The sequence below is a fragment of the Mesoplodon densirostris genome, chromosome 4 (genome assembly GCF_025265405.1).
Source record: "Mesoplodon densirostris isolate mMesDen1 chromosome 4, mMesDen1 primary haplotype, whole genome shotgun sequence".
Taxonomy (NCBI): Eukaryota; Metazoa; Chordata; class Mammalia; order Artiodactyla; family Ziphiidae; genus Mesoplodon; species Mesoplodon densirostris.
Window position 1 is genome coordinate 158,299,198 of NC_082664.1, and position 24,601 is coordinate 158,323,798.

Genomic DNA, 24,601 nt, shown 5'->3' on the forward strand with positions numbered 1-24,601 from the left:
ATGTTTACTGACGGCTGCTCTCTGAGATGCGTGGGGTGCTCTGAAACTCCCTGCACACCCCCTCAGAGCCAGCAGTTCTCCAGCCCTCCCCCGCATCTGCTCTGGGGCTGCCTCAGCTCATTCAGGACTTCAACTCTCTGCTTGGGCTCCTCCAGTGACCAGCTAACTGGTCTCCCAACGTGTCCATCCTCTGAATTCTAACTAGAGTGATATTTCTAAACACAAATTGGATCTCCCTCTACTTAAAATCATCAGTGGCTCTCATGTGGGTTTAGGGTGGAGCTCACTGAGCTAAGACTGTGCTGCTGTCTGGTTTTCACCCTGGAGGCAGCTGAGGCTCCAACTAAGTGATGTGCTGAGACCCTCCTGTCCACACCCACAGCCCCAGCCCATACCTCAGGTGCAGCAGAACCCAGGCACCCGCGGCCTCTGCCCACACTGGGCAGCTGGGCAGGGCAGCAGGAAATGGGAGGGAGCACCTAGGGGGTACCCAGGGCAGGGAGAGGGCCAGGTGGGGCTCAGAGAGTACAGATTCAAACACACAACAAATAAGACTTTCAAGAAGGCGATGCAGCGCCTTAGGCTTCAAATGTAGGGCCCTTACGATCCTGAGACCCATGGGCCCTAGGGTAGAGCACACATACTTTTGCAATAATAAAAAGTGATATTTCAACATATACCACAATGACTCTCTTCAATGCCTTTTAGTTTTCAAGTGCATATTTTTTTTCATTACCTTCTAGGGGAAGCAAGCAATTATTAAGTAGTATATTAACATTATTAAACTCATTAAAACTCATGGAAGCACAAGATATTTCAAGTTTTACGTAGAATTTAGTATAAAGAATAAGACTTCTTTAAAGTGCTATCCAAGGGGGTTTAATTACAAAAAAACTTAAAAAAAAAAAAAAGAAAACCAAAGATTATCCCCAGAGCTTCCAAAAAGAGTACAACTGGTGTCAGAACACAATTCCAGGGAAGTACTTCTGAGAAGTTTGAAGGACAGATAAAATGTTAGTGGTAGAGTGTACGACACTTAACTTAGATCGAATTGAAGCATTAAAAGTATACTTTGGCCTTGAACTGCAGAATGGATTTTTACTGCCTTTTGATTTAAGTATTGTTAAAACTGCATGCAAGATCATAAATAGAAAAAAACCCTAAAGTCATCACGAAAGGGAGTATGGTTGAAATAATCCTTCCTTTAAGACCCCAGATAGGTGGAATCTCTTCCTGTGAAACTTATATTTTCAGATTCTCACAGTTGGGTATGCAGGCTTCAGTGTAGTATGTGAGATGTGTACAACTTTGCAGTATTAATTATAGTGAGGGGTTTTTTTTTAAAACGTTAATGAAAGCCGTATGTATGTGAGATTTTCCAAAAATGTGAGAATCTCCCCCCTCCCATCCGCCTTCCTCTCAACCCTTTGGAATATGTGCAAAACACTTCTAAGTACAGAATGTACTTTTCTTCAGTGCAGTCACTTTTTCCTAATGACCATTTATGTAAACCTCGGTAATGTCGAGAGCAGAGAATTCCTGCCGCAGTATAAATAGCTTGTGAGAACTCTGCCCTTGACCCCGCTGCACCAAGGGAATAAGGGTTTCTAATGACTGGGTTCTGACCGTGGCCCAGACCCAGCGGACTGAACGTGGCCATTCACGCTGCCTGGGCTGGTCAGCGGCCCCAGCCCTGAGGCTCGGCCAGTATTGGGCTGATGCTGGGGATTCTAGGGTCAGCTGTATTGTCTAGTAGGGAAACTGATGCTCACCCCAAAGCGTGTTAACCAGGGAAAGACTCTCCACAAGAAAGTAGCATTCACCACCGTGAAGGTTTAGAAACTAGGAAGTCCTTCTATCACTGCAGGTACACAAAGCACATGGACCTTCTCCCAGCATCAGTTCTCTAGTATCAGGGAAGCCTGTGGAAGTGGCCCCAGGAGTAACAGAATATGCTCGACTTCTCAAATTACAGCCTCAGAATAAACATAAATTTCCTGAAAATCCAGAGAATCCCTTCTGTTCCACCATTTTCTCCTTCTAATCAGGATTAAAAGGAGAAAATACAACATTGTCAGCCTTTACCAATCCCATTCCATTTTCCACATTTTCTTCTCCTCCAGCCCACTTCTTGGTGGTAAGTAAGAACTTTTTAGTAAACATATGACATCTAAACAATTACCATTGCTTTGGTGGAAGCAACTAAACATGGAACAATTATCTTCTGTTAACATGGTAAAAAAAAAAAAAAGGGAAGTTGTACAAGTACCTTTGATAACTCTGCCAAAAGCCTTTGGTCCTCTTCTGTGATGGTCCTGCTCCTGGGATCCATTGCACATAGTAAGGGAGCCATTCAAATGTCTCCCACTCAAAACAGATGTGACTGTAAACTCACTTCTCTCTGTGTTGAATCATTACCACTAATTTATTGTGACACCTTCACTGTGAATACCTGTTAATAAACACTATTGTCTCACAGGTGCTATGTTTATGACTACAAAGAAATGAAGGGCTTTGAGATGTTGATGTTGGCACATTAATTATGTGTGTTATTTTGTAAATACGGTCTAAGGGAAGCGTGGGCTTCTGCTGAGTGTGGAGCTATGTGGATGATGGCCCAGGTGTCACCTTTGAGTTCTGCCCACAGTTAAGTCTGTGACAGTGTTCTTGAATACATGTCATCACTTCCTGCTTAAGTTTAATTCCAGAAGGGGCAAGACTCTGCAAATAATGATGGCATTTTCTCTTGTCAGAAAAGAAAACTTGTGGATTGGACATATTCCATTTTTTTCTAAGCTACCAAAAATCTTCAAATAAAATTAAAGGTGCAATTGTCATGTTTAATATTCTCTCATCACAGGTAATAGTCTCATCCTTGAGCTGCATTTAGATGCTTCCTCAGCTCTTTAAACTCTCCAAACTACACGTTTAACTATTTTGCATTGTATTATAACTTGTAAACTAACTCAATCCCTTTTAGAAATGGAAACGGTATAAAATTTTCAGAATTAGGAAGGATTATGGTTTTATTTATGCCATGGCTACACTGGGAGTTCCTTCCTTGTAAACACAGAGCAGGATTTTCTCCTGTCCCTCCCCGCCTCCCAAGACTCAATTTCATGGCCAGTGCAGCTGGTCCTAAACCCCGGCAACCAGCAAAGGGTCGTGAGGAGAAATCACCAATGTCAAAGGGAGAGTGGGGCTGTGAAGAGCAGAAAAGAGAAAGGAAACAGGGATCCCGCGCACGTAAGGACCACCCTCCACGCCAGGCGGAGGACAGTCCCCTGCTCTCCCTCTGCCTCGCCGCTAGGAAACACTCAGGATCCCAAAGCGCTGTTTCTTGGTATCACTCCCCTGCCCTGAGTTCTTTGGGGGCATCTCGCATCTGCCAGGGCAATGACCACCTGGCTGCTCCCTCACTGCCCCGCCTCCTTCTTCCAGTAGGTCTGAACACCCCCATGTGTGCGCTTCTGTTGCCTCCTTTCCCGCAGTGGAATCAGACCACCTTTCTTAAACATCTCCTATTTCACATTTAGCCTGTGCCTGTGTAGGAAGACTTCCTTTCTCTGCCTTTCTCTTTCTGACCGGGCAGGGAGCCTGTGAGATATGAGGAGTACCATTTCCTTTTTCCACCACGGCAGAGAGGACTGCAACGATCACTCCTCACCCGTGTGAACCAGAGTCTCCTTATGTCATAATATCCCAGCTCCACAAAATGTTAAGTGTCCTCCAATGATGGGGCAGGGACTTACAGTTGTGGTGAGACTATATTCATATCTAATCGGCAAAGCGCAATTACTGCCTTTTCAAATGCTTTCTTTCCTTTTGCTACTTTTTCCTCCTAAGTGCATTGAAAAAATTTTTTCTTTCTTATCAGTCTACCATGGGGAAAAGGCTGGGCTGACCCTATTCCTGGTCTCAGCACACATCCCAAGCGCATGCGCCTCTGACGTCCTTGCTTGGCTGCCCCGCCCTCACCTTCGCAGGTTAACCGCAACATGCAACATCCCCAGCTCTCGTGCATGTACGTGTTGCATGAGCACAATAAGCAAGAATCTATACCCCTCCCCGGAGATTTAGGTATTGAATACATCTTTGTAAATATCTTTCTAAAACAAACAGGGCCATGGCCTCTTCCTGTCCTAGGAACCTGCACGGTTCTACTGAAAGTGAAACCCGAAGGCGGTCACATTTGCTACATGGACCCATTCATATGTGGTTCTGGGATTATGGATGAGCACCTACTCCGAGGCCAGCGAGCTCCAGGTTGGTCTAAGCTATAACTTGTAGGGTATAAAGGTGCACTGAATTCTCTCTCTCAGGAATTTGACCCGAGACTACAAAGAAAGGGAGACAGTTAGCTATCGGAGACAAAATACCAACAAAAAATGATAGAGTTAACTTCTGAAAGTACAACTAACTGTTCTTGTCTTAAGAGATATTAATTCCCTACATGATCTTTTTTTTTTCTGAAAGGAAATGACTGAACTAAAATATTAACACCATTTTTAAAATATGACTTCTCTTTCAAAGTGTTTGGAATAGTTATCTTCACAAAATCTGGCCAGGAAAACAGAGAGCCTAAAAGAAAATTTAAAAACTGCCTCCACTGGAGATGCATCTAAAGAACAACTGGTTAATTAAAACAATTTTCCTCTGACATTTAAAGCCTCCTTTCGAACAAAGTGTTTCCAAGCACTCCACAGCTTGCCTCTGAATGAGTTCAATGATTAATTCATCTGAGAAAGGTGCTCCCCCGCTCACTATGTCCTCAAACAAAGAGCAACTGATTCTGCACATCACTGTTTTCACGTGCTAAGTGGTAGCACAAATGATTCATTCATAATTCTCTGTGCATAAACCTCTAGATTATGGCAGGTTATTGAAATACTTCAGGCTATTTATCATATTCTTATCAGCAGTACCCAAACAAATAAGTCATCTCATCAGTTCTAAAGTAGAAATATAAAAACAAAACAAGGTGACTTTCATTTGTCCGCTTGCTACATCCAGTACAATCATGCCTTTGAATGGGAGAATCTCTCCACACTGCTGATGTTTTGGATGGTGGATTCCCACAGAATGGTCGCCACATCCAGCTTCATGATGGACCAGTGGTGGCCTTTGATCTTGGGTAAGTTGCCTGCCTTGCTCTAATCTATCTGAGTTTCAATGAAAGCTTGCATCCAGTAACCCACAGTTCATAAAATGAGGCTTGATTTTGTTGAGATGAGTGGGTTGAATTGTGCTATAGACTGAATGTTTGTGTCTCCCCAGGATTTATAGGTTGAAATCTAATCCCCAGTGTGATGGTGTTAGAAGGTGGAGCCTCTGGGAGGTGAATTAGGTCATGAGGGTGGAGCCCCCATGACTGGGATAGCCCCCGTGCCTGAATGTGGCCTTATTTGGAACCAGGGTCTTTACAGATGAAATTGAGTTAAGATGCCATCATCCTGGATGGAGTATGATGATGTCATCCTGGACAGGGTATGATGATGTCATCCTGGATGGAGTATGATGAAAAAACACAGAATCTAACAGTAGATTAAAAGATGCAACACGTGCTTGTTCCTCTTTGTCCCTTTCTCTTTCTTTGTTGTTTAACTTTGTTTTCATAGAATCACAGAATGGGATGCCCAATTTTGAGTCATTTTACACAATGAATTCTAAATCAAGAGCTAAAAATCTGTTTTATTTTTGTGGCAAATTATTCTGTACATGGCTGCCAACAAAAAGCTTTATTTGCAGTTTTCAAAACAAAATCTACAAAGCACTTCTTATTTTTGTATGTGTATGTGCATGTGTGTGTGTGTGCATCTATAGGATGCTGTTAAAATGTTTAACAACTAGTTGATACACATTATGGCCATTAGAACAGACACTGTCAAAGAGCTGAAACGGCTGTGCCTGGCAGTGCTAAATGGAAGTCCAGGCATTGCAGATGTGTTAGCCTTATGTGTATGTGTGTATATATGCATGTAAATAGATATATTTCACATTCAACTATAAATAAAATATGTTTATAGAACTAATAGAATGCTGAAGTTATGGCTTATTCTCTCAAAAAAATCAAAATAATATTTGAATATTAACTGTCAAATGTGGTTGTAACCTCTAGGGGAATATCTTCTATGTGGTTTATATACAAAATCTGTATCCAGCACTTGAATTATAAATATGTATTTAATATTGTTACATGAAAACATGTACTTGTAATAATGCTTGTGAAAACTATTCATTGTACGTACAGGTACAATTTTAAGAACTTTAATTGAGTAGGAAAATAGATTAAAATAATGTAAATATTAGGGACAATCCTTTGGAACATTCCATTAGTAAATCATTATAACTTTCTGAGTTATAATGTTAAAATAAAATCAAATATTTAGATTAAAATAATAATACAAAGTAGGTTAATAGAGATTTGGTTAAATTATAATTCTAATCTCTTTAGAAGTACTTGGCATATTGAAATTTATAGTGGAAAGCAAAATATCCTTTAAGAACTGTATTGAATTAGACTTATTTGGACATTAAACTCTCTAAAAAACAAAACAAAAGCCCCCGTTAGGGAAGGATTCACATTTTATAAAGATGAGGATGAGTTATAAACATTTCAACTGTGCCACATCAAATTTTCTTAATGAGTAAAAATTATAAAATTATACCATCCATGATAAAATTAGTATGGGAAAGACATTGCAAGAGGACCTTATAAAATATTTTTATAAGGTATATAAAGTATACCTTATAAAAAATGATGAAGAAAAGACGAAAATGATAGAGAAAAGAGAAGTGTAATTTATTCTTCCAATCAATCTTTTAAAGACAGTATTTAATAATCATTGTAAGATGAAAATTCCTTGAAGCTTATAAAATAAATTTAAAATTTTTGGACATTGAATTATTTTCAGTAGTTAAAGTACATTTTATAATTGTCCAAGCAGTAAATCCTCAGCACAAATTTCCTTCTAGAAAAAAACGCTTCTGAAAATCTTTTCCCTGAATTATATTCAGCTGTGCACCAAAAGGCTCCTAATATCAGTAATGTGCCAGTTGGCACTGAGCCTCTATTTGGTGTTGCAAACCGTGTTGGCAGGAGCAAATCTGCATTTGATGGGGCTGGGGTATTACCATTCTTGAACAAAAAGTCCAACTTTGAAAATTTCGGCACAAAATTATAATAAAATTGCAGTGATAACTGTTTTGGGATGATGCAATTTCAGGTTTATATTTGTGTGCCAGAGATCCATTTCTTCACATGGTAGTCACCTTTAACCCTGACATCAACTGTGTATTCATTTTAACCTTGTGCCATTCAGTGTGTCTTAGCTCAGGCTGGCAAATACCATAGATGGGGCAGGTTAAATAACAAAACGTTTATTTCCTGCAGTTGTGGTGGCTGGGAAGTCCAAGATCAAGGTGCAGACACATTGGGTTTCTGCTGAGACCCCAGTTTACAGACAGTGATCTTGCTGTGTCTTCATATGGTGGAGAAAGAGAGACCATCTGTCTTGGGTCTCTTTTACAAGGGCACTAATTCCATTCATGAGGGCTCCACCCTCAGGACCTCATCTAATCCTAATCACCTCCCAAAGGCCCCACCTCTTAACACCATCACATTGGGGGTTAGGATTCAACATATGAATTGATGGGGCACAAACATTCAGTCCATAGCACAGTGTTAGGCCGAAATATAAATTTCATTTGTCTCTATTAAAAGAATGTAATCATAATCTGATTTCAATGTTTTGCAATACGACATTCCATACTCTAAATGCTCCCCCTGAGCAAATTTGAGACAGGAGAATAAATAATGTTTAAGTAAAATTTTATTTTATGTATTTTTCAACAGATATTTTTTCTCTGTACTTTTAGAAGAGTTTATATCATTGTGAAGAAATTATAGGGAAGTGATTCATTTAACATAAGGAAGAATATCTTCTAAATATTAGCTTTGTGCCAAAATGAAGCATGACTTACCAAATTAGTTTGTCATTTTCCCATCTAAGTTGTATGATTTCTGGTTGAGGATATGGTAGAGGGGATCCGTAACTAGGTAGAAAATTCAAATAGAAAAACTGGAGATTCTGAAATTATTTTTATTCCACAATCAACTTTGTCTTTGTGATTAACCACTGATCATCAGCAATTTGTCTCTAATTAAATAAACTGGGGGTTGAATGAGGGTTTAGCATTGTGCCATATTCAGGTGTTGAGCTTGAATTCTGGTTACTTCTTTTTGTTTGTGCAATATAATGCCATAGTAATTCACACGATGTGGACACTAGAACAATCATAAAGCAAACAAGATACAACCAGAGCCCCAGAAAGACGCTCCACCCTAGCTTACCTTCTAGTGTTACTGCTTATATATAAGCATTCCTGCCTTTTGCCTGTTTTTCACCTTTGGGTAAATGGAATCATATTGTATGTATTCTCTCACATATTGACTTTCTCTCAATAGTATGTTTATAATATCAACCATGTTGCTGCCTGTCCAATCATCATTGCTGTGTAGAGTTCCATTGCAGGCATATTCCATAATTTATTTATCTAGTCCACAATTTTTGTACTGTTGGGTTGTCTTCTCATTTTGCTTATTATTAATCTTGCTGGAATAAACATTCTTCTACAATTATACAGCTGCACAAGGACATGAGTCATTCTAGACTACATACAAGAGTGGGACAGCTTGGTTAATAAGGAATCTTTGACAATTCTCGATAAAACAACTGTTCTGTAAAATGACTGAGCCAATTTGTGTTCCTCTCAGTAGAGTGTGGAAGTTTCCATTGTGCTATATCTTTGCAATCTCCTTGTATTGTATGGTTTTAAACATTAGTCTTACATATTGGAAACCTGGGCATGAACAATCTTGGCTAAATCAACTTTTAAAAAAAAAGGTTGTCTCTTCTGTAAATCAGAAGTAATGGTAATAGTAAGAATAGCAAGGTTATTGTGCAAATTAAATAATTAAATAAAATACTGTAAAGTGTTTAGGGCAAGACCTGGCATGCTGTATATTAAGTAGCTGCTTCTATAATATGAGCTGTGATACAATTAAATTCAAAAGAAAACCAGACAATAAACAGCATAGGCATTCACATAGAAAGCAGAGTGTAGAACAGCCAGGAGGGAGGCTTCTCAAAGAGGACAGGACTTCAGCTGGATCTTATAGGTAGATCTCCTATGAAGACAGGTAGGACCCTCCAAGCAGGAGTGAAAATATAAGCAAATGTATTTCTGGACATGTGTTTGTCTTTCCCAACATGCATGCCACTTCTGACGTTGTCCCTGTAGTCATCTACATGCTGGCTGAGCATATGCCTGGCTCTTAACTTGGTAGAGCTTGTTTCTGTGGGGAGATCGGTTTCAAGCCAGTTCTTGCTGATGAGAAATTTTCTCCCAAATATAACAACTGGGAAGTCAGTTGTTTAGTACACTGAAACTAGACTCAGGTCCTCTTTTTTTGTCATGAATTAATAAAGTATATGGTAACCCCCCAAACAGATTATCATGTCAGAAACCGTGCTGCCTCTGCGACATTTCAACAACCTCAGTTTCCATCAATTATTTCCTCATATCATATATTGACCTCATGTCTTAAACCCATGAGGTAAACAATTGTAAATGCATAAATTAAAATGGCTATTTAACATTTATTTGTGTATTAACTTTCCAATCAATTAGAATGCAAATTCATAAGGACACATTTTTTGTCTGTAATATTGTCTATGTTAGCCCCTGCTTTCCTTAGACACACACGCACACACACACACACACACACACACACACACACACACCCAAGTGTAGCAATTGTCTACCTCCTACCACCACAGCTGTGGTTTGCTCCACCTCAAATCTCTGTATTTTTAGGTTCTGGTTCCCGATCACTATCTTCAGTACAGTGCTAGTCCTAATTATTACTGATATCCGCACACATGGAAATAATCTTAACAAAGATTTGGCTTCTCATTTTTGAAACTCCTCAAAAATCGTACGTTCAGCCTACCTGGCACTCACCTCTGAGTTCCTATCATGGACCTTGTCATTACCAATGATCACAGCCCCTCTGTAACCTTTATTTTGAGCATCCCATTTTTGACTGCAGCTTCCTTCTTTTCAGCTCATCCACTCTCATGTCTCCATGGCAACAATAACCCACCAGCCCCCAGAGACCTCACTCTCTTTCTCTTCCTGCTTTGTGGTCTTCCCACACCCCTGTCCTTCCTTCCCCGGCCACGTCCTTGGAATTTCTCCCTGCACACAACTCTAGCTCTCAGTGAAAACCACCCCTACTTAAATCCTGCCCTCCAGTCGTCACTCCACAGTTGCACCATTGCATCTGAATATGGCTGGAGAAAAAATACCCATGATGGTTTCCCCTGAAAGTCATGGTCATAAGCGCAGGTGTACCTATGGTGGTGCCAACATCTTCCTGTTTCCTGAGCTCATTCAAATTCCCACTCTCATAAACAAACAAAACAAACAAACAAAGATCCTGTTTTAAGAAATAACATAAAATAGGGCTTCCCTGGTCACAGTGGTTAAGAGTCTGCCTGCCGATGCAGGGGACGTGGGTTCGTGCCCCGGTCCGGGAAGATCCCACATGTCACGCAGCGGCTGGGCCCGTGAGCCATGGCTGCTGAGCCTGCACGTCCAGAGCCTGTGCTCCACAACGGGAGAGGCCACAACAGTGAGAGGCCCGCGTACCACAAAAAAAATACAAAAACAAAAACAAAGAAATAACATAAAATAAAAAGATAGAATAAAATAAAGCCACCACAGTGGAACCTCTGGAGGTTCCGACCACATGGACCCCACTGCTAGGATTTTGTGCATACTCTGCCCTCCCTTCTGTTACTAAGGCAGTGATCCTAATGCCAAGGCAGTCCCTCGTCTTGTGCGCTAGATTCCAGCCTCTCGCCTATTCACGATGACCGCTCCACTCAGTCTTTCCTCGCTTCTGCATCCATTTCTTTTGGAAGCTCATCTAATACTGTAATGTCTTCAGTCTTAAAATAAAAAGAGACAAAAACCCTCTCTAGGCTCCACTTGCTCCGACAGAAACTGGCCTATTCCCTGCAGCAAAATGCCTTATGTTATCAACACCAGTATCTCCAGTGCTTTTCTCCTCCACTTCCATCTGAAATGGACTCACACCAGGCCTTCCCCACCCCACCCCACCAAGGCTGCTCTTGGAAGGACGTCAGCGATGATCGGTTCTTGGTCCTCACCACGTTTGCCCCTTCGGCACCTCTGGACATTGATGGCCACCCTCACCTTGCTTGGTCCCCAGGACCATGATTTCTTGGCTTTCCACTACCAGTTGTTCAGCTGTCTCTCCTGACTCGGCTTCATCTTCCTGATCTCTCTGTGTTGGAATGTCCAGGGTGCAGTCTGTGGAATCTGGCTTCTCTCCATCTACACTTACTCGCTTCATGATCCCATCCCATCCCATGGTTTCCAACCACGTCCACAAGCTGAAGAATCTCAGATTGACATAATAGTACTGTCCCTGACCCAGACTCATATATGCAGCTGCATTCTCAACACCGCCACTAGAATTTCTGAAACTTAACTTATCTAGAAGTGAACTCCTGATCTTTACCTTTGAACCTGCTCTCCCATAGTCTTTCCTTTCTTAGTTAAGGAAACGTCAAACTTAGGTGCACTAGCTAAAATCTTACAGCCACCCCCAACTCTTCTCTCGCACAAGCCCAGTTTATCAGCAAATTGTGTGGGGTCTGCCCTCACCACACCCACATATCCATCTACTGCACACCACCCTACTGCCACCATCTTGGTCCTGGCCAGTATCATCTTTTGTCTGAATTATTTATCTCCCTGCTTCAACTCCACAGTTTATTTATTTCAACATGTCAGCTAGAATATGCTTTTTTAAAATAGGTCAGATTATTTACACTTATTTATACTTGTAATAATACGGTACCTCCTCCCCTGCACTTTCTATACTGTTCTACAGCTTTATTTTTCATACCACAAAACTTACCAACTTTTAAAATGCTATATATTTATTTTACTTATTTCCATCTTTCCCAGTTGGAGAGTAAGCTCCATGAGGACAGAAATTTTTACCTTTTCAGTTCCCTGATGTATTCTCAGGGTCCAAAATGGTGCCTGGCCCCCAGTAGTGGCTTAGTAAATATCTAATAAATAGACAAAACAATTCGTTGAATAGACATTGATCCTTATCCTGTCTTACTGCTTCTATTCCCCCAAATTACTACAATTTTAAAAAATACTACTTAAGAGTTACTCTGAGAAATGTACATACAAGAAAATGGGTGACAAAGTCAAACACGGTTCCTACTACATAAAATGAGAAATCAGAGACATGGTGAACACTGACTCTATGCAGACAGTATCACGTCTCACAACAATTTTTGTCAACTGCTAGAAATCTGGGGCTGTGAATATTTGGTCAATAAAGACCTTACCCATATGATTCTCTTTAAATAAAGGACATGAAATTATTTATAAAGCCATCATTCAAAAATTGAATTCCAAGATTAAAGATATAAAGTTCCTTCCCCACAATCTCTCATGTCTTTCTCTGTCAAGAAAAGGTCACTAAAGGAATCTAGAGGCCTGGCGGTCTCTGAACCAGCAGACACCTAACCAACAACCCATGTTGGTCTGTCGTGTGAGCAAGAAATAAAATTCGATTGTGTTAAGCCACTAAAATTGAAGGTTAATTTTTTAGCGTAGTTAGAACTATCTAATAAATACACTCTCAACTAGCATATGTATCCCCTGATAGTAGGGCTACATGCCATTCATCAAGGTGCCTGTGGTTTGCCAGCCTGTCATTCTTTGATATTTCTAAAATTGGGTATGCGTTAAGCAGTCTGACACAGCATTCAGGTCTAGAAGTGGCTTTAGAATTCAACTAATCTTTGCTTCTAATTTTATGAATGATTAAATTGAGTCAAGTAGCTAGAAAGAGGTAAAGCTAAAAGTGACCACAAGACCCCTTGCTCCTTGCTGTTTGCTCATTCAAAACTGTCCCTCAGCAAATATGCTCTATACCTGCATGTGCACGGGTATAATGATTATACTTGTGTGTATATATGTACATCTCTACACACACATATATATGCATTCCATATATAAAAACAGCTGGATGCTAAATTCCTATTTTCCTTGTTTAGTTTTATCTAATTTATTTTCTAACTTTTTAATTATTTTAAATTTTAGTATAATTAGCTTATGATAAACCACACATATTTTAATTATACAATTTGATAGGTTTTGACATCAGAATAAATCCATGAATCCATCACCACGATCAAGTAATAAACATATCTTTCACCCCTCAAATTTCCTGTGTCTTTTGGAATCACTGCCCTCACCCTCAACCCAATGTCCCATCCCCAGGTAAAAACAAATCTATTTTCTTTCATTAAAGATTACTTTGCATTTTTCAGAATTTTATATAATTTGGACAGAGGATCAAATCATACAGCATGTGTTCTTTTGGGGGACAGGGAAGATGAGCTTCTTTCACTCAATAATTATAAGAGATTTACCCATTTTGTTGTGTGTCAGTGGTTCATTTGTTTTTACTGCTGAGTAACGTTCTATTGGAAGGATATACTACAATATGCTTATTCATTACCTCATTCAGGGGCTTTGGTTGTTTAGTTTTTGTCTATTTCAAACAAAGATACTATTAACATTCATGTACAAGTCTTTGTTTTAAATATATGCTTTAATTTATTTTGGGTGAATACCTTGGGTCATAGAGTAGGTATATGTTTAACTTTTTAAGAAACTGCAGAATGTTTCCCAAGGTGATTGTACCATTTTATATTCCCAGCAGAAAGTTATGAGGGTCCTAACTGCTCCACAGACTGACATTTTAATGTGCATATAGTGATATCTCATTGTGGTTTCATTTTCCATAATGGCTATTGATGTTAAACATATTATCATGTGTTTATTTGCCATCTTACCAGTATCTTTCAAAAAAGCATAAGTTCTTAATTTTGTTAAAGTCTAATATCATTTTATATATATATATTTTTGTGGATCATGTGTTGACCTCATATCTAAGAAATCTGTGCCCAACCCAAGGAAACATATAAACTGTTTGTTATAGTCTAGGAATTTTACAGTTTTAAGTTCATGCTTAGACCAATGACACATTTTGAATTAAACCTCGACTAGTTTTTTCTTTCCTTTCTTCCTTGTATGAATATCCAATTGCTACAATGCCATTTGTTAAAAAGATAATCCTTACCAGACTGAACTGCCCTTTTACCTTTGTCAGAGTTCAATTGACTATATATGTCTGGGTCTCTTTTTGCACCCTGCACTCTGATTCATTAATCTGCTAGCCTATCTTGATGCCAAAACCACACTGTCTTGATTACGTAGCTGTAGAGTGATTTTTGAAGTCGGGTAATGTTAAGTCCTTCATTTTTCTTTTTCGAGGTTGTTTTGGCTTTTCTAGATCTTTGCAATTTCGCATGTATTTTAGAAACTGCTTGTCAGTTCCTCAAAAAAAAAAGAGTCTGCAAGGATTTTGGTTGAGATTATATTGAATCTATAGATGAATTCATGGAGGATTGATAGCTTAACTATATTGAATCTTCCAATTTATGAACACAGTATATCTCTTCATTTATTTAGGTCTTCTTTAATTTGTTTCAGGGTGCTTTTTTCAGGGTGCAAGACTTGTATATATTTTATTAGATGTATCTCTAAGTGCTTCATATTTTTTATTCTACTGTAGTGGTAGTGTGTATTAAGTTTTAATTTTTGAAGTTTCATTTCTAGTATGCAGAAATACAGTTGACTTTTTTCCAATTTTTTATTGTGGTAAAATATATATAACAAAATTTCCCATCTTGCCCACTTCTAAGTAGACAGTTCAGTAATATCAGTACATTCACACTGTTGCACAACCATCACCCGCCTCCGTCTCCATAGCTGTTTTCATCTTGTAAAACTGAACCTCAATTACCATTAAACAATACCTCCCATTCCTTCCTCCCCACAGCTCCTGGCAGCCTTCATTCCATTTTATGTCCCTATGACTTAGACAACTCTAAGTACCTCATATAAGTGATTTCATACAATATTTGTCCTTTTGTGACTGGCTTATTTCACTTAGCATGATATCCTCAAAATTCATTCAGGTTGTAGCAGATGTCAGAATTTCCTTCCCTTTTAAGGTTGAATATTATTCCATTGTATGGCTAGACCACATTTGTTTATCCATTCATCTGTGATGGACATTTGGGTTTCTTCCAAGGTTTAGCTATTGTGACTAATGGTGCTGTGAACATGGATGTATAAATATCTCTTCAAGACACTGATTTCAGTTGTTTTGGGTATATACTCAGTAGTAGAATTTCTGGACCATATGTTAATTCTATTTGTAACTTTTTGGGGAACCTGCCTACTGTTTTCACAGAGGCTGCACCATTTTACAGTCCCACCAACAGTGCAAAAGAGTTCCAAATTTTGACATCTTCATCAACACTTTAAGTGTGTGTGTGTGTGTGTGTGTGTTCTGATAGTAGCCACCCCAGTGGGTGTGCAATGGTACCGTGTTGTGGTTTTGATTTGCATTTCCCCAGTAATTAGTGACATTGAGCATCTTCTCATGTGCTCATTTGTATATCTTCTTTGGAGAAATGTCTATTTAAGTCCTTTGCTGATTTTTGAATTGGGTTGCTTGTTTTTTGGTTGTTGAGTTTTAGGACTTCCCTATATATTCTGGGTATCAAGCCCTGATCAGATTTATGATTTGCAAATATTCCTCCCACTCTGTGAGGTGCCTTTTCACTCTGTTGATACTGTCATTTGATGCACAAAAGTTATATATTTTTATGAAGTACAATTTGTCTATTTTTTCTTTTGTTGCATGTGCCTTTATTGTCATACCCAAGAGATCACTGTCAAATCTAATGTTGTGAAGATTTTGCCCTGTTTTTTCTAAGAATTTTATAGTTTTAGCTCTTAAGTACAATTGATTTTTATATATTAATGTTGTGTCTTGAAAACTTGCTAAACTCATTTATTAGTTCCTCTGGCTTTTGCGGTTGTGGATTACATAGGATTTTCTATGTAGATGATCATGATGTACTCTATGAAGAAAAAAACAGTTTTGATCTATTTCAGATTAAGTTACATGGAAATAGTTGGATTCTTTTCAGATCCTATTCTAAGCTCTGTTAGTCAGGCTTTAGTCTAGTGTAATTTTGCTCCACTATTGAGGAACTACCTTTTTAAAACTATCTGATGCCCGTGGATTATGACGTTTCCCACTCTCGCTGTTGGGACACAAACTAGTTCTGGCCCTGTGTTAGCCCAGAGGGTTGTTTCCTCTCCTCCTTTTGCATAGTTTTCTCACAGGCATCAGCTCACTGGTGCTCAGCTGGAGACTCCAGCGGGGCCCCTGCAGGTCCCCTGACCTCTCTGTTGATCCCTCTTTCCACTCCATTACTCTGCCCCACAGACTCCCATCAGCCTCCCTGGAGTCTCAGCTCTGTCTCACCCCAGGGAAATCACTGCTCTCTGCCTGGGTCCTCCTCCCTTGCACTTACTTGGCCTGGACACTCATCCGTGGAGAAAATGAGGGCAATCATAGGTCTCACCTTATTCATTTCCCTCTTCCAGGGGTCCCTTTCCTTCATTTCCTGATGCCTGGTGTGCCTATACTCTGTTCCGTTTTTTGATGTTTCATAAAGGAGGGTAAATCTGGTCCCTGTTATTCTGTCTTGGCCAAAACTGGCACCATTAATCTAATTTAAAGTTAACTTTACCCTAGCACTCTTAATTGCCCACATCTAATTAAAGCCTATCATTTTGATGACATTGCCTCCATCTATGAGTTTTTTTTTCCCACTATGCCTTTTTAAAAATTAATTTTTATTGGAATATAGTTGCTTTACAATGTTGTGTTAGTTTCTACTGTACAGCAAAAGCAAATATTTGTTCTTGCCAGCTTGACATCTTGACTGTTCTAAGCTGTAAGGCCACGTGGTTTGGAAATAGGGTGTATTCACATATCAGGACATTTCCCCAACAACCTTGTTGCTGACTTGCTTCTTCTAGAACTGACCTTACAGCAGCCTCATGTGCCAAACACTATGATTAAATGCTTTTCACTATGATTAAATGCTTTTTCCTGAGGTCAATAGAGCCACTTCAGCATTACCATTAGAACAATCTGTCCTATTATCACAGTCTGTGTTTTAGAACAGACTATCAGCTGTCCAGTACCAAGAGTATTTCAACGGTTGCATGTTAACACAATTGTTGCGGTTTTAATTATTTTCCTCTGTTTTTCCTTTTAAACTACAAAGTATGAACCATCTATTAAAATGAGGAGTAATTACATGTTTTAACGATTTTTTACTTGCTTTAGCTCACCTGTTGTATCAGTTTGGATGAGGATGAAGTCCTATATTTGAAAGTTTTGTAGGCTCTCGGCAAATCACTTATGTCTTTATTACAATATGTCAGCCTTTGTACTTAGAGACCTTTGAGGACCTATTTAGTCTTCGTATGAGCTTTTGGACTTATATTGAAAATGGATGATTTTAGTTAGAAAAAAGACATCTTGAAAAATGTCTTTTTGTTGAGTTCTTTCCTCTTGCTGGCAAATCTGAACTTATTTTGGAATGAATTAGTAGCACACTGCCATTAAATGTAACCGTCTGCTCGGTTAATCATCCTTCCCAAGTCTAGCAGCATTCTGGCAGAAACCATTGTTGAGGATGAAAAATTGTAAGTCATCTACTTTGAAGGCTTCACAGCTCTAATAAATGTGATGTGTCAGCTACTTCATTTCTAAGGGATTTTCTTTTTTTCTTTTTTTTGCTTCCTATAATTTTCTAAGAAGGAATAAAGTTATAAAGGAGCCTACTTTCGTGCAAATGAATTGCACGTTTTGGCTCAGGTCACCCTGCTAAATTTTACACTTAATAAATAATAAATGAAGATAGTAGAATGGAGAAGTGTTAAAGAGACAGCACATCCCTCCTAGAAAGAGCTTTTTGCTGGAAGAACTGGGTTTAGTTTCACACAGGTAGTCAGGAATCTAAAGCACAACAATAGCAGCAACTGTGCTTTGGTTTAGGGAATGATTTTGATAATAAATGTTCCCGGTGCCATTTTTGTCTTTAGTAATAGCTATATTTAGTTTATTTTAAATGGAATGATTTAACACCTAACAGGAAACACAGTCTGGTGCCTTTTGAGACAGAGACAGAATTCTCATGATCTTTCTTTCATTCATATACTAACCTTTAGTCCAAGAGAAACAGTTGGCTATTAACTAGCTCATTATGTTTAGTTAATAGTTGTGTGAACATTTTAAGGATAAACAGGATACTCTTCCAAAGATCAACTTTCACCTATTCTTTAAAATTAAAATGTGTCTATTCTACTTAAGTGAAAATTGCAATCTTATTAAAATGGCACTGACTCTCTCAAAGATATTTGACTATTTCACTGAATTGATACAACTCCCTTACCAGCGATACTTTTCTTTAGCAGGGCAATCACTGGAGTTAAATAGATGGCTCAGTCTTCATTCAGTCACTCTGTGTTCTGAAGTCTTCAGATGCTGCTTCCAAAGGATGCCAATTAAGAGTTTTGCATTTTTAAAATATCTTGTTTTTCTGAGGATTTCCCTGACTTGAACAGGGAGGATACGGGAAAATTCACAGATGGCAGGTCTTCAGCCTGGCTTGATTACAGAGTCTCAGGAATGGAGCTGTGTAGTCTTCTATTTTTCATTATTTCTTTTTGGAGACTTCACTGAGCTATGCTTTGTTTTTTTCTTTGCTTTCATGATGCCTTTCTGAGTTTGCTCAAGTAAAGACTCTGAAGCTAAAATCCCTTGTAACACTGACAGAGTTTGTATTTGTTTCCTATAGCTGGTGTAATAAATTACCACAAATTGGGTGACTTAGCCCCACAGAAGTTTATTCTGTTAAAAGAAATCCAAAATCAAGGTGTTGCTAGGGTCGTGCTTCCTCTGGGATGCTGGGTAGACGCCCTCCATGCCTCGTCCTAACCTCCAGCAGTGTCATCAGTCCTGGCTTCTGTCATCACAGGAAGTTCCCCCCGTGTCACTGTCTTCTGTGGCGTCTCCTTTTTTATAAGGGCACAGGTCATATTGCTTTAGGGCCCACCCTAATGACCTCATCTTAACTTGATCACATCTGTGACCTCTATTTCCAAATAAGGTCACATTCACAGGGATAGGGAGCTAGGACTTCAACACATCATTTTTGGAGACATAATTCAATCTGTAACAGGATTCTACTCCCTCAAAGGACAATTTATGAAATTGACTTTTTATCCTCTTTTATTTAAAAAGAATAATTTACATTAGGAGTGTTGTTAAAAAACAACTAATGTGAGCATCCAGATTCATTGAATGAAAAATGAAAAGAACATTAAGAAAGTTATTGGGCTTATCCCCAGGCTTACTTTTTACCATTTATTGACAACATGGGCAAAGGATGTTTCACTGATACGAGTTCATAGATCTACGAAGTACCTTCTTATTTGGTTGACATTCAAACAGTATCAACTACTTTATTATTTTTTTTACAACTTTATTGGAGTATAATTGCTTCACAATGGTGTATTAGTTTCTGCTTTATAACAAAGTGAATCAGTTATACATATACATATGTTCCCATATCTCTTCCCTCTTGTGTCTCCCTCCCTCCCACCCTCCCTATCCCACCCCTCTAGGTGGTCACAAAGCACCAAGCTGATCTCCCTGTGCTATGCGGCTGCTTCCCACTAGCTATCTACCTTACGTTTGGTAGTGTATATATGTCCATGCCACTCTCTCGCTTTGTCAACTACTCTAATTCCACTGTTGTGGACTCATTTTGCCTGATACATTTTCATAAGCACATCAGACTCATCTTGTCCAAAGCTCACTACCTCTTCCCTCCACCTCTCCTCTTGCCCAGTCCTTCTCTGGTGATTGGCACCAACACTCACTCAACTCAGTTCAACAATCCAAATATGTGGGAGCCACCCCTGACAAGTCCTGTATTCTCACCCCTGTACATTTGCTCACCAAGTCGTGTCAGTTTTATCTCCTCAGTGATGTCCAAATCTGTCCACCATCATTTGAGCCACCTCTCTCACCTGCACCACCTCAATCACCTCCTAACATACATCCCTGCATTCACGCAGGCCCCCCATTAACCCATTCCCCATTTACAACCACAGTGGGCATTGAAAAGCAAAAATCAGGGACTTCCCTGGTGGCGCAGTAGTTGAGAGTCCGCCTGCTGATGCAGGGGACACGGGTTTGTGCCCCGGTCTGGGAGGATCCCACATGCCGCGGAGCAGCTGGGCCCGTGAGCCATGGCCGCTGAGCCTGTGCGTCCAGAGCCTGTGCTCCGCAACGGGAGAGGCCATAGCGGTGAAAGGCCCGTGTACCGCAAGCAAAAAAAAAAAAAAAGAAAAGCAAAAATCAAACCACGCCCCTCTCTAGAGATAACTCAGTAAGTATTCCTTTCTTGCTAGACAAAGACAAAACCCCAGAACTGGGTATTCTAGGCCTGCCCTACCTACTGCCAGCTGTTTCCTTTCTGTTTGTGAGTCCAAGATCAAGGCACTGGCAGATTCAACATCTGGTGAGGACCCGTTTCCTGGCTATAAACGGACTTCTCCGTGTCCTCACATGGAGTAAGGAGTGAGGGAGCGCTCGGGGTCCCTTTTATAAGGGCACTGATTCCATCATGGGGGCTCCACCCTCAAGATCTCATCACTTCCCAAAGGCCCCACCTCCTAACACCATCACATTGGAGGTTAGGAGTCAACAAATGCATTTTGGAAGGACACATATATTCATTCCATAGCAGACCTCCAAAAATAATTCTATTCTTTCCTTTGAACACTGTGCATTTCTAGCCTTTACAGCCTTGTACAAGTCATTTCTCCAATCTGGAGCACAGCCCTCCCATTCTTCCATGTTTTTACCTTCTCCCAGTAAATATTTCCTCTTATTTCAGATTTCAGATCAATTGTCCCATTTTTGACTCATTGTCAACAACATTCCAGCCCCATCCTTCCTGATATACATTCATGGGGGACACATTATCTTCCTAGAAAACTTAACAGCAATCATAAGCAAGTAGATGTGTATTTAGCTGTCAAGAAACTTGTCTTCACTGATAGGATATACATTCCATGAGGACCAGGATTAGATCTGCTTTTTCGTGACTCTGTCCCTGGATTTTAGTATTTATGACCACCTGTTGAGTGAATAAGTATGCAAGTAATGAAGATAAAAATAATTAAAATTTAATCCTATTCACCTCTGATTCCCTGGAAACCATTCTTCTCAGTGTGGTCTTTAGGTTGAGTTGCAGACAGCACAGGACTGCACCAAGATTTAAAGAAATCCTTTGTTTTGAAGATGCGGGTATTGAAAGAGACAGTGCATGTTTTTTAATCAATGTAAGGTAAAAGAACATTTCTGTGCAGACGTCCAGAAAGGAGTAAAGTGGTTCTTAATGTTCCTTATACCCTGAAGAAGATTCCTTGCTTCCTTGAGGACACTTGAGTCTGTAAGTATTTTTAGTGTAGATGAAAGAGTGTAGCAAAATGCAAATAATTTATGTTCTGAAAATAGAAGTATAAATAATGTATTGAGTATATAAAGCAAAACTGTACATAATGTACTTCTCTAACCTACTTGGAATTCAGGGCACTGCTAACAGCAGAACTGATGTATGGTATAAGAAATAGCATCAAAAGAATGAATGAGACTGTGTGGGGGCCTGGTGAAGCCTTTGTCAATGTTACCATCTAATTTTTGCTGATTACTTTCTTGGAAATTTAGAGCTGTAGCTGAAGCCTTTGTAAGAGAGCACTTTGTCCAGTTCCTCAACCATTCCATTCCTCTCAGAGAAGAGGAAGGTGTCCCACAAGAAAAGCAACAGAGACCAAGTTCTACAAATAGGGCCACAACTTATCATTTTAACCAATGGGAAGAGATTCCTATTTCTCATTCTTTGCTTTCTCCTATTTCTCATTCTTTGCTTTCCTCCTGAAAACCTCATAGTACTTCATTTGTTGATGTGTAATACTTAAAAATAACTTTTTACGTTCTGGTGAATAAAATGCAAAGCATATCTTAAGCAAAATCAAGATGTGCATTTCGAAGCCTAGTTCACAACTGTGAGGTACTACCCAGCATTGGATGCCCAGTGAGACCCTTAGTATTGACTTGTTTAATTTTCCTCAACTGTCAATTTGATGAAATTATTTTTCTACTTCAGAGAGTTATTGTGAGGAGTGCTTACTTCAGACATATAATGGACATTAAACTTAGCTGTTAATCTCTCTTTCCCTTTTCCCCCAAAGAACACGGATCATTTGCAGCACATTGTTGAAATGCTCAGAAATCCATAAAAGAATCCCTACTATGTCCCATGTGTCCTGGCCTTAAAAAGACTTCAGACCTTCTCATTTGGCTTCCTCATTGATAAACTGTTTATGCTTTAGGAAATGAGTACTTCAATTCTGAAAGAGTGCAGCCGACCCTACATGGTGTGTATTTTACGGATGAGGAAGATGGTTCTAGAAATGAGGTCTCAGTGCACTGACAAAGGAGGAGCAGTAGAACCTGTCCTTTGGGAGATTTGCTGTAGAAAAGGAAGGGGATCCAGTCAGCTCTTTTTTTTTTTTTTTTGAAGTATAGCTGATTTATAATATTATGTTAGTTTCAGGTGTAGAGCATAGTGATTCGATATTTTACAGATTATATGCCATTGAAAGTTATTAAAAATAATGCCTATAATTCCCTGTACTTTACAATATATCTTGTAGCTTATTTATTTTATATGCTATGGTTTGTATCTGTTAATTCCATACCCCTATCTTTCCCCTCCCCACCTCACTGGTAACCACTAGTTTGTTTTCTATATCTGTGAGTCTATTTTTGTTTTGCTATATATATTCATTTGTATTATTTTTTAGATTCTACATATAAGTGATATCATACAGTATTTCTCTTTCTCTGTCTGACTTATTTCACTAAGCATAATAATATTCTGTAGGTCCATCCACATTGCTGTAAATGGTAGAATTTCATTCTTTTTTATAGCTAAGTAAGATTCCACTGTGTGTGTGTGTGTGTATATATATATATATATATATATATATATATATATATATATATATATATATATATATATACTGCAACTTCTTAAGCAAATTGGACACTTGGGTTGCTTCCATGTCTTGGCTCTTGTAAATAGTATGAATATTGGGGTGAATATATCTTTTCAAATTAGTGTTTTCATTTTTTCAGGAAATATATCCAGGAGTGGAATTGCTGGGTCACATGGTAGTTCTATTTTTAGTTTTTTGAGGACTCTCCATACTGTTTTCCATAGTGGCTGCATCAATTTACATTCTCACCAACAATGCATAAGTGTTTCCTTTTCTCCACATCCTCACCAACATTTGTTATTTGTAGGCCTTTTGATGATAGCCATTCCTACAGGTGTGAGGTGATATCTTATTTTGGTTTTGATTTGCATTTATCTAATAATTAGCATGATGTTGAGCACCTTTTCATGTGCCTGTTAGCCATCTGTATGTATGTCTTCTTTGGAAAAATGTCTATTCAGGTCTTCTGCCCATTTTTTGATTGGGTTGTTTGTTTTTTTGATATTGAGTTGTATGAGCTATTTGTATATTTTGGATATCAACTCCTTGTCCATCATATCATTTGCAAATGTTTTCTCCCATTCTGTAGGCTGTCTTTTCACTTTGTCAATGGTTCCTTTGCTCTGCAAAAGCTTTTAGGTTTAATTAGGTCCCATTTGTTTATTTTTGCTTTTATTTCTTTTGCCTTTGGAGACAAATAAAAAAAATATTGCTGTGATTTATGCCAAAGAGTGTTCTGCCTATGTTCTCTTCTAGGAATTTTATGGTTTCAGGTCTTACATTTAGGTCTTTAAATCATTTTGAGTTTATTTTTGTATACGCTGTGAGGAAATGTTCTAAACTCCTTCTTTTACATGTAGCTGTCCAGTTTTCTCAGTACCACTTACTGAAGAGACTGTCTTTTCTCCACTGCATATTCTTGCCTGCTTTGTCATAGATTAATTGACCATATGTGCGCAGGTTTATTTCTGGGCTCTCTATTCTGTCCAATGATCTATGTGTCTGTTTTTGTGCCAGTGAGTCCTCCTGTGATTTAAATCTTGTCTCCACTTCTGCTACCAGCCAGATGAAACCCTCTGCTCTTGAAAGGCTCTTGTCATTAGGCCATGCCCACATTCACACTCTCTGTATCTTTAGGTAACTGACTTGGGCTTTTCTATACCTGCAAAATCCCCCACAGCAGGCCCTGAATAGTGTTTGACTAAATGACCAGCAGTCAGGAATCAGTGGGTGAGGTGTCTTTAGAATTCTGCCTGCCATTCTGGTTAATTTCAACAAGACATTTTGTTGGAAGGATGTAGGGAATACCTAAGAATTGATGGACAGGCTGGAAGTGACAGGGAGCAGGGGACGCTGGTGGGCCACGGGGCTGGAAGAATCTGTCGTCGTCCCCACACCACCC